Raw genomic sequence first — 17,666 nt, forward strand, 5'->3', positions numbered from 1 at the left:
GACCAAAATAATTCTGCAAAAAATTTACATGACACACATGATGCTTGTTGGTGGAAAGTTTGTTTTCCCAGAATAAGCAATGAGACAAAGATATTCATTTTGATCACTTCAGTTCACCCTCAAGTCAGAGAGGCTAGTCAGTTCAAGAAAACACAAAAAATAAAGGGCTCACAGAAGTAAAATTGTCTTTATTTGTAGGCACCATGACTGTGTATGCTGAACATCCTAAGATATCGGAAATGAATCTGCTTAAAAAAAGAAAGATGTACAATATAAATAAATTTGGGAAGGGTAAAGAATACTTGTGAATACATAAAATTTTGTAGTATCTAGTATTTTTGCAACATTCTGAAAAAGAAATACGTTACATTTTATATCCACCGATATACATACATACTGATACATACTGTCACTGTATCACTGTCATCCCGTTGTTCATTGATTTGCTTGAGCGGATGCCAGTAAAGTCTCCATTTGTCCCTGTTGCATGCTACTGTAACCCGATGGCATACTGGGGGCTCTCTCAGGATTAGGGGAGTGAGGACCGTAGTTACACCACAGATAGTACACCACAGACAGCTTGCCAGGCTCTGCCTTGTAGGCGGGATACTCTCGGTAGCTTGCCAGACTCTCCGAGAGAGACGGAAGCTTCTGGGGCAGCCTCTAATTGCCTTTCAGGTGTTCCCAGCCTACCAAATGTAAGATTTCCCTCTAATTTAAAGACACATGTGCACCTCCTTCTTCCTTCCCCTAAAATTCACAGACATAACTAGAAAACTTACACTATGTCTGGATTTTTTTTTTACAATTTAGAATTTAAATGAAATCATAAATGAGACATAGTCCTTCACAAAAATTAAAAGCTTTTGTTTTTCTTCAACAGACTGTAGTACTGTAGCATTGTCCTCCCATTGTTCATCGATTTGCTCGAGTGGGCACCATTGTGAGACTATTGTTACTGTTTTTGGCACATCAAATATGCCACGGGTAGCTTGCCAGGCTCTGCTGTGCAGGCGGGATACTCTCGGTAGCTTGCTGGGCTCTCCAAGAGGGATGGAGGAATCAAACCTGGGTCAGCTGTGTGCAAGGCAAATGCCCTACCCGCTATGCTATCGCATCACTGTTAAGGAAGTGAAAACTCAGGGTACAGCAAAGAGAAAGGACTCGTGGTATGTCTGTCTCTCAACGGTCAGGCATAGGTAACTAGCGTGGCTCCACAGCAAGACCAACACAGCAAGGTGAGAGAAGGAATTTGACATGGATTCAAGGACAAGGAAACACAGATCAGACATTTCCTGGCCCCAGTATGAAGGGATAAAGTGCAAAGGACATGAGAGAAGCTTTAGCCTGATGGAAAGTTTCTGAGTCTTGATTGCAGTGGGCATTACATACACATGCTCTTTACTCAAAAAAACATAGAATTGGAAACTTCTGAAGGATACTGTGTGTTTCACTGTATGTAAATTTACATAAATAAAACATTTAAAAATAAAAAATACATCGATATTATATATTCTCCATCAAGTCTGCTTAAGTTTTTTCAGGTTAATTATCTGTTGGCTATGGTTATGTAGGAACTATGATTCATTTTATTATTCCTTGTTGAAACTGCCTAAATTTTAGAGGTTAAGCCAGTGATAGTGCCTCCTTGTGAGACTTTTGATCATATCATTCTATTCAGAATTTTTGACTCTGCATTTAATATTTAATTTGCATTTAATAGTTAACTTAATTTGGTTTTATTTTCTGTTTTGTTTTCCAAGAACTGCATTATGTCCACCCATTCTCCAATTTATATGCTTAATTTCTACACTTATTCATTCAAAAGGTTCTTCTAGTTGGAGACAGCTTTTTTTTTAAAATTTACTTTTTTTTATTGAATCACCATGTGGAAAGTTACAAAGCTTTCAGGTTTAAGTCTCAGTTATACAATACTCGAACACCCATCCCTTCACCAGTGCACATATTCCACCACCAAGAATCACAGTATACCTCCCCCCCCACCTCCCCAGGCCCCCACCCCGCCTGAGACAGGTTCTTTAAGAAAAATGAGTTTACAAGAACGGGACCTAGTCCGATATGGCTGGGTCCTAATGGAAAGAAGCCATTTGAACCCAGACTCAGAGAGCGCAGCTGACGTAAAGCTGTGCGTAGATCAGATAAAACCCTCAGCAGGACCCAGCCTTGTTAGCGTCTGGCTCTTGGACTTCCGGTCTCTAGAATTGTGAGCCAGCCAGCAATGTTTAAGCCAGCCGATTTGCAAACTTGTTACAGCAGACTTAACAAATGAATTCATCCTATTCTTATTTTTAGACATAGTAAAAATAGAAACAGCCTCCATTAAATAGGCAGAACTTTATTGTATTTTCCTGTTAATTAGAGTCTTCCATTTATTCCCCAAATGCCTTGACAGTGAAGGAATGCATGCTAAGAAGCACATACATTTCTCAATTTTGCAAATCAGTGAGCCCAACTTTATCTTTCATGACTATTTTCGGTACCACTGTTCATGTCAAGTTATGACAGCAATTTGAAATGTGTCTCTAAGAATATCCTAGCCCTTTGTATGAAGATATCTGCAACATCCCTGTTCTACATTCTCCAGTTTCTATGTATGGTCTCACAGTTGGCATTCCTGAATCAACAGCAGAAATTGCTCAATGACCCCGGGACCATAAAGAAACCATTCTTCCCAGATGGAGGAGATGGATCTAACACAAACCAAGGGAAGCGAGGAACACGTCCAGGAAGATTCCGCCAAACTGGAGTACAAACTTGCTTCATGACCTTTCCCAGTCTGGCAAGCTATTAGTGTCTGTTGGAAAATAAGTCATCCAAAAATTTAGTGAGTTGAACAAATAAGCATCCATTTAGTTAAAAGTCCTGGGTGGGACTCAGGTGGGTGGCTGATGAAGGTGGAGCTCCTCTCCTTCATGCATTTAAGACCCATAGCTCCATGGGACAGATTACTCCTGACGGTCTACGAGACACTCTGCCTGACCCGCCCACTGGCCAGACTAACTGGGATTCCGGGGGGAAAAGTGACATGAGTGAAAAGAGACAGCATTTCTGATGGGACTGGGCTGGGAGAGTGACCCATCCTAGTTACATCTCCAGGGGTATGAACGCAGAAATTTCAGGGACTCTGTCCCTTTTTGCAATATACTACAGAGAAAATAAAATATTCATTATCTGCACTGAATGCATTGTTTATTTTTATTCAAAAGAGTGAATAAGATTTCTTTTTTTCTAAAGAGAGAAAATGATTGTTCACATTCCACAAAGAATCACAGTGTTCCTTTGGGACAATCACTTAACTCGAAACCTGGCTTTATGAGGAAATGTAATTATTCTTGTGCTTCTCATTTCTTGACTTACTACTAACTGCAGATGATGTGGATTCATGCTATGCATTGGGGGCTGAGCTACATTTCTTACATTTGATCATTCATAATGGTCACTCTCTCATGAACATCACATACCTGATTTTCAATGAAGCTCATGTGCAATTTGCAAAATGTCATCATGCATGAGATTTCATCATAAACATGGAGAGTTTCCAGCCTGGGGGGCTGGGGTGTGTTCTATAGGTCCAACTCTAGCACAACCTTCTCACTACCAGGGAATTCCTCATATTGCATCATTGCTATACAGGTGACAATGCCACAGACACACATTTAGGACAACTATCAACTGAGCTGCAAGACAGAACTGACTCTAAATTGTCAGTTTCCCCTGGATGAGGCATCAGAATCCCATTCCACAAACACCCCCTTCCTTTCCTGTGTTTGATATTGTTTGATATTATAATTGATATTGTTGGCTTTTACCACATCGAGTTGAGCTAGACAGTCAATGGTTTAATTTTTCTCTCCTCCCTTAGTTCATGGAAGAATACGATACACAGAAAGCAGTGAGGATAATAAGACCTTAGCTACTTTGTATCGATTAACAATTCAATCTTCTTTCTGAGGCATATCACTGTGGTTAGACAGGTAGTGCAGCAGGAATAACTACCAGGAGACACAGAGATTGAACTTCTAAAAGGTGATTTCGTTTTATACATGAAGATGTTATATTGAAGCCTCTTAGTGAAGGTTGCTACCCTCGATGTGGCACCCAGTCTGCAGCTTTTGACAGTGGTAATTCAGAGAGCTGGAGGTCATGGGACCCACTTAAAAAAAGTGAAAAAAAAAAAAAGATGAGAGAGAGACAAGTAGTCTTCACTACACCTAAGCAACTGGGGGGATTCAATTTCCTGTATGACCAACACCTACTGACAAAATTCAGTCTGCAGCTCTGTGCGAAGAGGAAGTCCAGTGTGAGTGGACACACCCGCCATACTGTCACTGCCCCCTTGAGCCCAGGCAGTCCTACTCAGGCAATTGGGCTACTGTGTTTTCGATTTCCATGGAAACAAACAGCGTAGCACGTTAGGTTTGAGTAACCTTCGAGAGTGCTTAAGAGCTTCAAGTATCAACTTTTTATGCTTATAGTCATCCTACAGAGCAGAGTCAGCACTAGAAGCTCTCATCTGAGCAATAGAAAAGCTAAGAGGAGGTGAGTTAAATCATTTTATGCTGTCCTTGCATGAACAGATGGCAGGATAATAGAGAGGCTGCAGCCCAGGAAGTAGAGTACAGTTTTGAGGCATTGATTGTGGGATTTGCCACTTATCTGCAATATGACATATTTCACTCCCTCTGTACCTTAGTTTCTTCACCTAAAAAATATAAAAATTCATTTAAAAAGAGTAGAAATGACATCTGCACCTGTATGTTCATGGCAACACTCTTCACAGTTGCCAGAATTTGGAAACAACCTGAATGCCTGAGAACAGACAACTGGTTAAAGAAACTTTGGTACTACATAGTGGAATACTATGCAGATGTTTAGAATACTATGCAGATGTTAGGAAGGATGAAATCATGAAATTTGCTTATAAGTGGATGGACATGGAGAGTATCATGCTAAGTGAGTCAGAAAGAGAGGGACAGACATAGACTCCTGCATTCACTTATAGAATATAAACTAGCATAATATGAGACTAACACCCAAGGACAGTAGAGACAGAGCCAGGAAGATTGCTCCACAGTTGGAAGCCTGCCTCATGAGCTGGGGGAGAAGGCAGCTGCGATAGAGAAGGGATCACTAAGTCAATGGTGGTTGGAGGGATCGTTCGGGATGGGAAATGTGTGCTGAGAGTAGAGAAAGGACTAAACATGATGGCCTCTCAGTATCTGTATTGCAAACCATAATGCCCAAGAGTAGAGAGAGAGTACGGGAGAAATTGTCTTCCATAGAGGCAAGCTCCCTGTGGTGTATTCATACGCCAAAAACAGTAACTGATGGGTTTCATTCCCCTGACCCTGAAGAGCCTCTAATGCAGCACCATTGGGAAGAATGAGTAAAGAGAGGCTGCTAAAATCTCAGGGATAGGACAAATGGAGACATTACTGGGCCCTCTCAAGCAAATTGACAATCAACGGGATGACAGTGATACAGTGATACAGTGAGAGGCAGGGGGAGGGCTGGGATGGGGGGGATACTGGAGACATTGGTGTTGGAAAATGTATACTGTTGGAAGGATGGGTGTTCGATCATTGTATGACTGAAACTCAAACATGAGAGCTTTGTAACTGTATCTCAAGGTGATTCAAGGACAAAAGAAATAAAAATAAATAAATAAATAATTCGAAATTGTGATTAGAACAATAGCACAGCAAATAAGGTGCTTCCCTTGCATGTGGCCAACCTAGATTTGGTCCCTGGCACCATCTCCCCGCCCCCCTCCCCCAAATAAATCACTGTATCACTGTTATCCCATTGTTCATCGACTTACTCTAGCAGGCGCCAGTAATGTCTCCATTCGTCCCAGCCCTGAGATTTGAGCAGCCTCTTCTTATTCGTTCTTCCCAACAATTGGAGGCTCTTCTCAGGGTCAGGGAAATGAGACCTGTTATTGTTACTGTATTTGGCATACCGAATACGCCACAGGGAGCTTGCCCGGCCCTTCCGTGTGACATCATATGCTCTTCATAATCAGCAATAGAAAACAAATTGTCTAATGTTGCCTTTTCGGCGACATTCCCCAAATATTATCCCCAAATAAATAAATATAACTTGGCAGATGATTTAAATTGTAAAAAAAATATGGAAACTCCTCAAAAACACTAAGAATTGAGCTTCTGTATAATCCAGAAATTCCACTTCTCAACATCTACCCTAGGGGTCCAAGCATACCATGTTGTAAAGACCCTTGCACTCTTGTGTTCATTGTAGCACTATTCATAGCGGTTCCTCTAGAGAGGCAACCAGGGCCCAAGAGCAGGCAACTGGATAAAGAAACTATGTGACATGTACACACTGGAATACTATTCTGTTAGAAGAAAAAAGTGAAATCATACAATTTACTGCTATGTATATGTTTGTGAAGAGTGTTATTACACTGTCGATAGAAGAGGGAAAGGTACGGAATGATCTCTTGTAGGTATGTGAGAAAAATAATGCGAGAGTTACAAATAGTCAAATACAACAGGACCTGGTGGGCAGAATGAGTTTGCCCAGAGCAAAGGGTGGGTGACAGACGGGGGGTCCCTGAGATGAAGCTGGAAGCAGGCACATACTTTACAGATGGGGCATTGCAATGTTGTGTTTATAAAAGGCTATTAATAACGTCAAATAAATTTTTTAATATTCAAAATTATGGGAGACACAACAAACAGAAGGCACTCATAGATATTAAATAACTAATTATCAATATTCTAAGCATTCACAGATTTCACGTGAAGCAAATGCATGCCTTGCTTTATGTTAAAATAATCATAGCCAGGGGATCCAGGGAGATAGATCAAATTGCTGAAATTTATACTATAAATGTGAAAGCTCCTAGTTTAATCCCAAGCATCTCTGGGAGTGACCCTAGAACACTGGCCCTGGCATAGCTCCTGAGCACCACTGGATGTGACCACAGACAAACAAACAAAAATGTTCAGGTGCTGGAGTTCAGGTTCAGTGGATACAGCGTTTGATTTGCATGAGGCCAACACAGATTTATCCTCGGCAGCAGCTCATAAGGTGAATAAGCCATGAGCACTGCCGGGTGTGGCCCCAGAAACTAAAACCCAAATCTAAATCAAAAGTAATTTTTTTTTCTTCACAGCTAGGGACAGAAAATGAATCCCTTTTAAATTGAACTGTTACTGTCTCAACTCTGCCAAGAAAATATATTGGTTAGTGGCTTCCAGAGCCCTTTGATCCCTCTGGCCTTCAGCAGCGTCATGGTGGGCACTTGCACCAACCTGAACTTGTAACTCGGACTCTCGTGAAGAGAGTATTCAGGGAAATATTTGGATGATTCAAGTCAAGAAAAAGAACCAAGAACCAGCTAAGGCCAGAAAGATAGACCAGTGAGCAGAGCACATAATGGACATGGATTCAATCTCAGTAAACCCTGAGCACTGCCAGTGTGGCTCAAAGAGAGAGGGGGGGGATGGAGAGGGAGAGAGAGAGAGAGAGAGAAAGGGAGAGGGAGAGGGAGAGGGAGAGGGAGAGAGGAAGAGGGAGAGTGGAAGAGAGGGAGAGAGGGAGAGAGGGAGAGAGGAAGAGAGGAAGAGAGGGAGAGAGAGAAACAGAAAATAAAAAAGGAGTAGTGACTTACTTTGATCAGGGTTGTTGAGAAGAAAAGGGGCCAAGCAATAGGACAGCGTGTCAGGAACTGTCCTTGCATGCTGCCAACCCAGGTTCCGTTCCCAGGTCCCCTGAGCCTGCCAGGAGTGATCCCTGAGTGTGGAGCCAGGGGGAAGCTCTGAGCACCCCTGTGCATGGCCCCAAACCCATAAATAAATAAATAAATAAATAATAAATGAATAAATAATACAATAAAAAATGAAGAAATAGAAGAAGAGTCAGGGGCATTGACTCTTAACCCTTCTCGTCAGACTTCTAAATTATGCTTTGATTTCCCTAGGACCAAATTGGTTGTATATATTTGACCCAACTTGATTGATATTCTCTTCAATGTTTCTTTGAGTGGTATTGGATCCCAGAAGTCTCTCTGTAGGCCCTGTACGTTCTTCGTAATGGCTGTCTTCAGTCTCAGCACTGGCAATACATAGGATGACAAATTTCAAACTTTATTTTTAGGTCTGTTCATATCACAGGAAGTCCCTGTTCCCTAAGTATAAACTTTTTGAAAACTCCAGATAATTGCTTCTTTTATCACAAAAAATAATATATAAAAAAATAGATATTTGAAAGTGATTGGAAGTGGTGATAAAAAATGTTCATAAGATAGACACGATTGGGGCTAGAGCAATAGCACAGCGAGTAAGGTGTTTACCTAGCACGCAGCCGACTCGGGTTCAATTCCCATCATCCCATATCGTCCCAAAAAGCCAAAAAAAAAAAAAGAAGAAGAAAAAAAGATAGGAATGATTTCAGAAGAAGTTCCTGATTTCATTATATTATTTTGTCACCATGTTTCCTGAATATGAATTTGGGGACCTTGTGCTAACGCCTCCAGGTTAGTCTGTGAGGACAGAGGAGCTCACTCACTGACAATGCTGGTGTCATTCCATTCTTATCCAAGAGAATTTCTCAGAACTCAACTTCCTGATAGCCCAGGGATAGCTTTAGATGTGCATATATCATCTCCCCTGTCTTGACTTCTTCAGAATTTAAATCCTTGTCTATTCATCCTTCAGAGCATGCGGGCATCTTTGAAATATAAAATGAGCCAATAAAGAGTTTTTCTCAGTTCTTTACTTGAATCATTGGTACCAGGCTGAGTCATACAGGGTTAGTCTCTAAAATGTTCGCTTTACTTATGCCCCACACTCCAGCTCCTAATTCAAAATCTCTTCTTTCTTACATGAATTGTGATGTGTCAGCCTAGCTTTCTGCTTCTGACGTCTATGCCCCTCAATCCATCAGACTTACCTGCCATCCATGTCTTCCTGAGATGCAGACAATAATCACTCTCTTGAAAACCTTCCATGATTTCTTGTTACCTGTGCAATAAAACCAAATCTCAGGATGACAGTCAAAGGTTCTTGGATCGGGTCCTACTTTATTTGTCCAACCTCATGTTCCATTTCTATCACATCATTTAACAGGTATTTATTGGCTATATAGTGTCTACTGTCCTACCTACCTGGGATAAGAGAGTGAACAAAATAGATAAGAATCCCTCTCCTCTGATGTTTATAGGGAGCATACTATGTCTATGTGCCATGTGTCTTGTATATAAATCTTGTCATATCACGGACATGCCCAGTAGTTTTGCATTTTCCAGGTTTCTTTCCCCCTGCAGCTACAGACTTGAGCTGCAGCAACAGAGCTTTGGGGAGCTGCAGGACCTAGACTATTATCTAACTGGCAACGTACAGGGAGAAGGTTCTCACCTTGCTCTCACGGGGATGGACAGGTCAAGGAAACCGCACTATACCAACTCTGCTTCTAGAATGCAGCTCCCCAGAATTTTATTCTCTGTCATCATGGTTGTTCCACATGTAGATTCATCATAAATTCATCGGTGCTTTTGTCACTACAAAGTTGCCTCCCCTCTTGCCCTCACATGCCAGCATTAGCTTGCCCTTTCTGTTTCATTCATCATCTATTATATTCTCTCTCTCTCCTCTCCTCCTCCTCCTTCTCTCTCTCTCTCTCTCTCTCTCTCTCTCTCTCTCTCTCTCTCTCTCTCTCTCTCTCTCTCTTCACCTTGCTCCCTTTTCTCCCCTCTACTTTTTCCAGCAGGCTGGAGCAACAGCACAGCAAAGGGCGTTTGCCTTGCATGCAGCCGACCAGGTTCGATTCCTCTGCCCCTCTCAGAATACCCATAAAGCTACCCAGAGGATCTCGCTCATGCGGCAGAGCCTGGCAAGCTCCCCGTGGCATATCCGATATGCCAAAAACAGTAACAAGTCTCTCAATGGAGGCATTACTGGTGCCCGCTCGAGCAAATTGGTGAGCAATGGGATTACAGTGATGCAGCGATACAGTGATTATTTTCCTGCACACTTTACCCTTTCCCTCATATAAACTAGGGTTGAATCTCCTTCAAAATCAAGCACCCCAAATTATCCAGGAAGAATCAGAACTCTTTCTGTTCTAGCGAGGAAGTCAGTCTGCTTATGGAGTATGTTTCTTTCTTTCTTTTTTTCACTCTGCTTCTTGAGACTGAATATTGTCCTTAAATATCACTGTGATACCTTAGTCTGAAGTCGTGACTGCATATTTCTTTCCAGATGAAACTTTTGCATTGGAATTCTGTGAAAAACTCTGTCTGTTGGAAAGCAAACCATACTGATGTCATTTAGTTATTGTTCCTTCCCTAGAAAATAAAGGAAATTTGAAGGCTATTAACTCATCTTTGCAAGTGGTTTTCAAATAACCTCTGATTTACATAGGCTTTGTGAGCATACAAAAATGTGTGTTGACTTTGAGCCTTTCTCCGGCTCTATCCTGCCCTTCTGAGCTGTTGCCTCGTCAGCTGTTTCCCACGGCTTTGTGGTAAGAAAACACAGACATCCGCTTGCAAGTTCCCACAGAGCCTGTGGTCCGTGGCCACCTCAGATCATCTGTAGCAGGATTTTCCTATGTTTTCTGGAGTGCTTTTAGGTTTCTTACAAGCCATTACACTGACTCCACAGTGATCCAAATTGCCTCTTAAAACAGCTGTAACAACCAAACCAAGAGCTATCATCTGATAATTTTGGCTACGGAGACATGTATTTCCATGAAAACGAATCAAGAAGCAGCACAACTGAGCTGCTGAAAGATATGTCTGGTACAGTATGCAAACTGATATCTTCTGATCTAGATCACAGTGACCAGTTGGTTTTTGCATGTTCCAAAAAACTTCTTTAAAATCTTCTCAAGGTAGTAATGCATTTTGTACATAACAATACCATGTTAAGTATGAAAGCAGAGATATTCATCTTCTCATAGATGTTCTCTTCCTTGTGTGACTTAGCAGTCTTCCTGTCAAAAATGCCAAATCAATTAAGATGGTTTGCTAATCAACAAGCAAGCTCTATGACTCTCAATCCTACTGTCCAGAAGATGAGGGATAGTACCTCAATTCTGTGTGAATATTCTAAACAATTGCAGGGGTAGTTGCAACTCTTTCTAATTATTTTGAAAATGTCACTGTTTCTTCCTTATTTCTTTATCAACTTACGTGGATCACAGAGTATGCTAACATGATTCTTTCACTCTTGTATTCAAATCGAAGTAATTTTGTGCAACATCCCTTTCTTTCCCACATTGACCTTGTCCTGAATTGAACTGTGTCCTCCACAAAACTACCTGTGGGGGTCCCAACCCCCAGAATCTCTGGCAGTGACCTTCCATGAAAATGGCATCTCTATCATTGTAATTGATCAACTGAAGGCACATTGCAATAAGTTGTGCTTTGATGAGTGGTGTCCTTATTAGAACAATCCACATCTGACAAAACAGAGACATAGGAGGTAGGTCATCTCAAGACAAAGGGTTTGGAGAGATCCATCTAATATACAATTCAATATACGCCTCAAGCTGCCGACAGACCTCCAGAAGCTAGGAAGAGGCGGGGAGATGTTCCCTCACAGATTTTCAGAATTAGCATAGTTCTTCCAACACCTTGATTTTGAATTTCTCATATTTAAGACCTTGTGAAAGTGAAGCCATGAAGTTTTAAGCCATCTAAGTTTGCAAGATTTGATTACAGAAATCCTAAGGAACTAATTTAAGTGCCCCAACCGGGATTCTGTCCAGTCCTGCCTTTGTTTTCCCAATCTAGTCTGTGCTTGGCACTGCCGATTCATAGAGATATTCCCCTCATATTCTCAGAATAAGAGTCAGTGCATTATTGTGAGTGAATAGCATGTGTATCATGCTTTCTGGTGGGTTTATTTAAGGTGGTTTCTAGTCAGCATATGTACATGGCCAAACCTTGTGCAGAAGTGTCGAGACCAACGTGAATTGCTCTAGCTCTTCACGTCCACCATTTAGAGATGAACTTCTTACATTTTTCCACTCACAACCTTATTTACCTGAGAAATACAACATGCATCAGCACTTCCAGAAACAGTTTAGATTCATTATTGGTTCATTCTGCATTAAGCTTTTGTTATCGTGTGTTCAAAACCCTGTGAAGTCAAAATTGTATGACTCCTCCATATTAGGTTATGTGACCCTCCAAAAGGTCATGACCCATTTTTTAGTAAGTGCTGACTTAGAGGTAATTGTGCTTCATTTGTTTATTGAAAACATTGCTTCAAAACACCACCAGGTGATTTTATTTATTTATTTATTTTTGCTTTTTGGGTCACACCTGGCGATGCTCAAGGGTTACTCCTGGCTCTGCACTCAGGAATTACCCCTGGCGGTGCTCAGGGGACGATATGGGATGCTGGGATTAGAACCTGGGTTGGCCTCATGCAAGGCAAATGCCCTACCCACTGTGCTATTGCTCCAGCCCCACCACCAGGTGATTCTTTGTTTACTGTTTTCTCTCACGTGTTACATTGGCTTCTTTTCTCCCTTTCTGAAATATTCTTCCATATATGCTCATAGCTCATTTCTTTACTTTTTCAAAGATGTTACTCAAGTAACTATTACTCATGTAACACATACTTAAGTCACAGAGTCCTCCTTTCTTGAAGTTTAGGCACTTTGGTTTCAACTTCAACTATTTTTCTTTTTTTTTACTTTTTTTCTCACAAAAAATGATCGTCCTGTGACATATAACTTCATTCTTATTTCTAGGATCTTTATCTTTTTTATTTTTGTGAATCTTTTTTCAATAGAATGCAAGTATCATGAAAGGAAAGGTTACTGGTTATCTTGCTAGCTTATATTTTCTAAATACTCCAAATAGTGTATAGCACATAGAAAACACTGAATCAGTAATTTGGTATAAATATATGGGGTCTGCCAGGCATGTCCTCTGTTGAACTGCCTTAGCTCTGGGCCTGCAACTCCAAGAGTGGACCCGTCAGTGAATCACTGCATGTTTGCTTTTCTCAACAACATTATCTCAAGTGATTCATGACATTAGAATCAAGGATGATTAAAAGTTTCAATCTGGTCCTGACAGATGTGAGCAGATGAGGCAGTTACACTATGCTGAGGATGAATGACCAAGGAGAGATGAGGCTTGCCAGGTGCTCTTCCCACCACTCCTAGGGAAGATCCCCTGGGCGAGATGAGCAGCCCCAGGCCCAGCCGGGTGTCAGACATGCCTCAGATATGCAGAGAAAATGTGCAGCATTGAAGAGCAGCAGTCACAGGCCCGAAACAGGGGCAGGCAGGGGACCACAGGAACGGAGACAGTGGAGAACAGGAGAGGTTCTGCCCATCTTGCAAATAAGTACTACAACTATTATAATTTCCATCCTAAAACAAATCTTCTCTCTCTTGTTTATCAGGATGATAAATTCCTTACTGATTATAGAGATTGATAGGTGAGTAGGTCAGTAGCAGGGAGAGAGATGGGTAGGTTGATAATAGGTGGATAGATACATAAATAATTGACAAATTATAGATGAATGACATGCATAAAATTTAAAGACTATAATATACCCACACGTTGGATACAACATATTGACATGATTGACCTTTCATATTTAAACTAAATTGAAGTTAGTAGACACTGTAAAGTTATGTTCAAAGGAAAAGCATTTTCTGAATTTAATGGAGAAATCAGCTAAGTAAGTATACAAATTATTATATCACAAACTGAATTTAAGCAGTAATGAGTAATTTTTGAAGAAGCATGTAAGAAATTTTAGACTATATAATCAATTATGAGTCTGAGAAAATTATTCATAACAATTAATCAGATAAAAAGAAGTCTTTTTTTTTAAATCTAGGAGTACTGCTATTTATTCAGCTATTGATTAAGCTGATTTAATTGGGCATAAACTCCACATTATTTTTTTAAAAAATGTAGGGGCTTGAGCAGTAGAACAGTGGGGAGGGTGTTTGCCTTGCACATGGCCGACCCAGGTTCAATTCCCATCATCCCAAATGGTTCCCAGAGTGCAAGGCCAGGAGTAACCTCTGATCGCCGGGTGTGACTCAAAAAGAAAAAAAAAGTTTTTAAATTAGATATCTGTGAGATAGACCATTACAAAGCTGTTCTTAATTGGGTTTCAGTCATACAATGATCCAGCATCCATCCCTCCACCAGCATGAATTTCCCACCATCAATGTGCCCCGTTTCCGCACCTCCACCCCTTGCCCCAGCCTCCCTCTATGGGAGGCGCTTTTCTCCTTGCTCTCTCTCTCTTGAGACAAAAGGAAATATTAGTGTTATCATTTGGGGGACGGTCCTGGACCCCTACTTATGCACTCAGGGCTAACTCCTGGCTCTATGCTAAGTGATCTCTCCTGGAGGGACTCAGCGAATGTTATGTGGTGACAGAGAGAGCCTGGTTTGTCTGTATACAAGAAAAGCATCTCACACACTGCACTAACAACAAATATCTCTGGCCCAACAACAAACATTATTATGTATAATAGAGTCACCATCATTCTAAATTTAAAATAAAATATCACTAGAAGTGGATCAAGAAGTGATGATATGCTAATGGGTCAGTTATTTTCAATAAATCACTGTAATTGAAATGAAGATTTATTAAAATTACAGTGAAGAATAACCAAGTTGGAAGATGTGGCTCCAAGCTTAGGGAAACAAGTTAATGAGACTTTCAGTTAATATCCAGGTAAAAGATCTTGGAACCTCTGAAAGGAACAATATGAAGTTCAAAGAACTAATTACATTCAGGATCTCTCTGAATAAAAAGGAATAATAAGAACAGAGTCTCAGAAAATAACTATGCAGTTTAGAAATATAATCAGAAAATGCTGATTAATTTTGATAATGAAAAAAGAAAATTACGGTGAGCAAAGAAATTATCATATAAGATGATTTCTTGGTAACCGATACTAAAAAAATTACTTTTTACTTAAATTGTTTCTTAAATTTTATGAGATAGTTCATGGTATCTCTAGCAAAAAAATAGGCAGACGATACAGACACACACACACATACACACACACACACACACACACACACACACACACAGAGCCCTGCATTTGAGAATGACAAAGGGAGGAGGATAGAAGAGAAAATGTTTAGAAAAGCAATGGGATTTGGCTCTCTGGACACAAAACTCTGCTACCACAGGGGACCCGCACTAAAATGGTGTTCTGTCACTATACTGAACTTCCTAAGAATTTTATTTTTGAACTTGAAGTTAAATTTTTGTGGATCAGTAAGCATGCAAGTGATCACAGGAAATATGCTCGCCAGGAGATCTATATGTGGGCTGAGAAAACTTGTCACCTAGCATGTGCACCCAAGGCTTGAGAGTGGCGCATGACAAGGTCCTGGGGAGGGATAACGGGGGGGGGGGGGGGGAGCACACCTGAGCCTGGAGAGGGCAGGCGTGATGGTGGCAGCAGAAGCAGCAGCTGCAGATCAGTAGACAGAGTCTTCGGAGGTGGCAGGTGGAGGAGAGAGAGAGGAGACAGTGTATTCACAGTATCCTCACCGGACCCGAGGTGGAACCTACCGGACCCCTCACCGCAGAGGCCCAGGCGCAAGAGGGGAAGTGCCAGTGCTCAAGCAGTTCCGTTGTCAGATAGTTTGTCAGTAAAATATTACAGAACAAACCTGCGCCCATCATTCGTGCCAATAAAATCTGTGGAGCAGTGACCTCTCGAGATTGACTTTTCTGTAAAACCAAAGAGAAAAATTGGGCACGGGGAGTGTCATAATGCTGTTTAAAAACTGAATTCTGAAATCAGCCAGAATCTTTCTAAATACACTGGATGAAGCATTGAAATCATGGCTGACTCTCAATTAGACGAGTTGGCTTTTCTGCATTTTAACATGCCTTAGTCCCACTCTCCCTCTTCCGTTCCCACAGAGACTTGACAAAGAGTCATCTTCCTTTGTGGTAAAAACCAGTCGACTAAGAGTCACAAGAGAGAGCGGGATGAGAATGGAGCTTGATTGATAACAGCCTCATTTGTAAGGCTGACTGTAATTGATTTAACTTATAGCTCTTCCAGTCCAAGAAAAAAATAGCATCCTTTCTCTGGAGGCAAATGCAAAATGAATAGAACAAAGCCACAGCAGTTGATTAACTTTATGGTTGTCTAAGGTGGTCACTAGTTGTACCAATAAAAGAAGAAAAGATTTTAAAAGGAAAATTGGCAAGCAAGATGACCAAAGAGGCTTTGGGAAGTTCTAAAATTACCTTGGAAATATAGAGGACCATGTGCATATCTAGGGCTGTGCTTTCACAAAGAAGTCCACGGGATATGGAAAATTGAGAATGTTCCCAGCCCCAAACTCCACTACACCTGGAGACTGCACAGGAAGGAAGCAAAATGGAAAAAAGACAGAGGTGTTCATGTCCAACCTATGTGTTTAGAACACACTCCAACATGCAAAGCCTCTTGTTGAACAGTAGGTGACTTAGGGCTATAAGCACTTAAAAAAAAAAATTCTCTTAACCAGAAATTGACGACTAAGACACTGAGCAGAGACCTCAGAGGCCACATGTGATAGAGAACACAGGCTTAAAGAATTGGTTTATAAAAGTCTCAAAATAGAAGCTGGAGATGTAGGGTATTTTCCTTGCATGCGGTCAAGCTGGGTGTGATACCTGCTAAACGCAGAGACTTTACTGATGTCCACTCGAGTAAATCAATAAACAACAGTATAACAGTGATACAGTGATAATATATAATTTATAATAAATAATGGCAGAGCCTGGCAGGCTACCCATATTCTATGTGCCAAAAACAGTATCAACAAGTCTCACTATGGAGACGTTTCTGGCACCTGCTCAAGCAAATCGATGAACAATGGGACGACAGTGCCATAATGCATAATGAAAAATAATTTTTCTTTGTAATAAAAATATAGAAATAGATTTTGAAAAAGTCATTTGAGTTATACTTAACGTGTGGTGTTACATTTTAGAACAGTTAAGGCGTCTAAGAAAATATCAAAATTAGATTGCTTAAATTTGCTTTAGTCAGAGGGGAAGAACAAACACAGATGTCATTAATCCAAGGGGGTTATATAGAAAGCTAAAAACAGACAAAGTACAATGAAAACAAATCCACAGGCCATAGTGATCAAACTGAGAGCACCAAAGGAGTCTCTGGACTATGGTGGAGGGTTATTGGCAATTTAGAGGTGGATTGTATAGTAACATTGTGCCCCTGAAACATATAAATATTTAAATTCCTGTAAAATTTGACAATTTAATTAAACTCAGACTTGTTTGAAACTGACTTGAATGAAGATCCATTATTTTAGTAAAATTTGTGCAAAATTCATTTTATCTAGATGAATTAAAGTTTAATTTTGAAATATTCTCTTAGAATTGTATTTTATATCATAAGCTATGAAATATTCTGAAAAGGTCCAGCAATCTACATCAATGAAATTCCTTTGCAATATTTAACAATTTTAAGGAGCATTTATAATTTTGTATTTGTCCAGTGCTACCGATGCTGCTTCCAATTAGTGTGAAAGACTTTCTAACATCCTTGTCCAGCAACTAATTTTCTCTGTTCAAAGTACAGTTGCTCATGCAGCCTTTAAAAGATGGATCTGAAATTCTTGCTTGTCTAATACAATTTTAAAAAAAGAA

Source organism: Sorex araneus, chromosome 4, assembly GCF_027595985.1.
Source record: "Sorex araneus isolate mSorAra2 chromosome 4, mSorAra2.pri, whole genome shotgun sequence".
Taxonomy (NCBI): Eukaryota; Metazoa; Chordata; class Mammalia; order Eulipotyphla; family Soricidae; genus Sorex; species Sorex araneus.